Source organism: Aphis gossypii, chromosome 1 (assembly GCF_020184175.1).
Source record: "Aphis gossypii isolate Hap1 chromosome 1, ASM2018417v2, whole genome shotgun sequence".
Taxonomy (NCBI): Eukaryota; Metazoa; Arthropoda; class Insecta; order Hemiptera; family Aphididae; genus Aphis; species Aphis gossypii.
This window is the reverse complement of record NC_065530.1, coordinates 30582971-30585597: the sequence shown is the minus strand read 5'-3', so window position 1 is coordinate 30585597 and position 2627 is coordinate 30582971. Positions and strand designations below refer to the sequence as shown.

Below are 2627 nucleotides of genomic sequence, written 5' to 3'. Positions count from 1 at the left end.
TTTTAAAGCATAATAAGCAACTAAAAAAGCACACGATTGTTTTAAAAAATCAAAAATAGATACATACTTATTTTTTAAAAAATCATGACCAAAAACGAACATGAATTATGAATGTACTTTTTTTAATATCCATACAATATCCCCGAAATTTTATTTGGCCACCTAAAATTATGTATTTAATATTGAATTTACAATCATACATAGGTATTTTGTATCAGTATTAAATGGATGTTGAAAATAATCTTGAATGAATATTGCTTGTATAATCTTTAACATTCAGAAATTATTAAAATAACATTGCTTCATCAACATTTTCATAATATTTAACCGTTACTGGATTTATATTTTAAATTTTATATTCAATATGCATTAAATATTATTCACAGCTGAATTTTCATTACTAATAATTTAATAAAAGGTATCAGCCATTATATAATTCAGTTATACTTTTGTTGTAATATACTATGATATAGCACAAACATTATATTCAAATCTAGGAAAAAAATATTCCTTTAAGATTAACCAAAATGTACAAAAAATTGCTATTTCTGTATAAAATTAAATAATAATAGTGTTTAATAAATAAATTAAATACTAGTTTTTTCATCATAATAAAAATTAATTTATTGTAAAATAAACGTGTAATCGATATAATAAATAACATCAATTTATTTTATAATAAATGATAAATTATTTTATACTGTTTTGAAAAGTATTATACTTAGGTAAATAAAATATTTAAAACAAACAAATTCTAGTTAAGTATCAAAAAATAAAATAAAATAAAATTACTTTTTTGAAATTGTTTGATAATAAAAATAATATTATTAACATTATAATAAATGCTTTGTCTAAAAATGTCTTTACCCATTGACTATGTAATTTCAACAATCTGAAAATAAAAAATTAAAATAAAATTATAAAATGAATATTTTTGAACCGTTATATGAAACTATAAAAATGCTTTAGGTTATTAAGTTTCAACACAATGTATAAAAATTTTCATATAAAAAAATATCACTTAGGTACTTATATTGAGACCTAAATTCATGGTTTTCATCACGGTTAATTAATTTTGTTTCCAATGTTTGTAATTCCTGTTCTGTATTAATAGTAGATTCTGTGATAATAACGTAATCCAGCAACTTGTTTTTCAACAGATTCTAATTTATGCTTTAAAAAAATTAAGAGTATTATACATATTATATTTATAAACAAGTGTATAAGTATAATTAACAATTTTCAAGATAGATAAGTGTATATTATATATAATTATATGATTATAATGTTAACAAAATATCAACAATTATAAATTATAAAAAATATTATTTAAGAGCTTCATTTTTTTTCAATCATAATAAATGTATTTTAGAATAATAATTTATGATTACTTAAAATAAACATTGTGTAAATAGTTATTTGGTACATTATAACAAGAGAAAAAGTAATAGAAAATAGTAATGCCATATAGCTTGAATTCAGTATAATTTACAAATTAATGTAACTATTTGTTTTGGTAATATTTTTTTAAGTATTGTTATAATGAATATTGTATTTTGATGAATTTTAATCAATAACAGTTCCTACATTTCTAGTAAATTTTGAACTAACTAAGTAGATAGTTCAAACCAACTTGAGAAATAATATGTTTTTGTACAAATACAGTTTTAAAAATTCCCTTTTAATGTCTACACATTGTTAAGATGCGTCATAAACTCATAAACTCATAACTTTTGTTTTAATACCTATTTTGGAAATGGAACATTTTAGAATATCGCACCCGAATGCTACAATAATTAGCTTAATTTTAGTTAGATATTATTATTATTTTTAGTAGGTACATTTATTAATTAATATTAAAAATTAATGAATAATTAGGTACTGTTAGATATATGCAGTTGAAGGAAATTGAAAAATACAATGGATTATACAACAATTGTATTACCACAAAATGTTATACTAAAATAGTTAAGCTATAGTAGCTAGGTATTGTCAATAGTACGTATAACTTATAAGAAGATACCATATTAAACTATTGTAATATTACATTATTGTAAATAGTATAAAGATAAATATTTCATTAAATTAATATTATATTAATACATACCTTTTAGATAATTTCGCTTCAGGCTTTTCTTTGGTAGTTACACCTACGAAAACGTAAACGAAAAAAAACGAAATGAATAAACACGATCATGACAAACGATAAACACATAGAGTAGCATGGATTATCATAAAACATTGATATACAATCACCGATGGTCTCGACGCTCTATGTAAGAAGACGTAATAGACGTATAAAACAGTGAGCTACCGATGAACCGAATGTTACGTCGACTTATAAGTTTTTAGTATGGGGTAAAAAGACTTAATATGACTTAAGCATAATAATTTATTTTAACCAAATGTAATGTATACGTCGTAAAAAATACATAAGCCATAGTTGATTTAATAAAATGGTAAAATATTATGTCTCGAAAATAATTTAAATTTTTAAATTTTTGGATGTTATATTCTTAATTTTAATGTTTAATATTTACCCATTCATTTCATTTCCATAAATATTATTTTCCTTCTATCCCAATAATATAATCATAGACAATCAAGACCTTCAAGAAGAAAAATTT

The 2627-nt window shown here is 21.2% G+C and overlaps 1 long non-coding RNA gene across 2 annotated transcripts; it reads right to left on the bottom strand.

Moving 5' to 3' along the window:
- Positions 1-647: 647 nt before the first annotated feature.
- Positions 648-2226, bottom strand: LOC126549151 (uncharacterized). 2 transcript variants are annotated; one of them, XR_007603333.1, is made up of 3 exons: positions 2108-2226; positions 1030-1173; positions 648-892 (listed from the first exon to the last, which is right to left on the bottom strand). It is a non-coding gene; the product is annotated as an uncharacterized LOC126549151 (long non-coding RNA). The 2 variants fall into 2 exon arrangements; XR_007603332.1 differs by having other exon boundaries at positions 1042-1173.
- Positions 2227-2627: the final 401 nt, after the last annotated feature.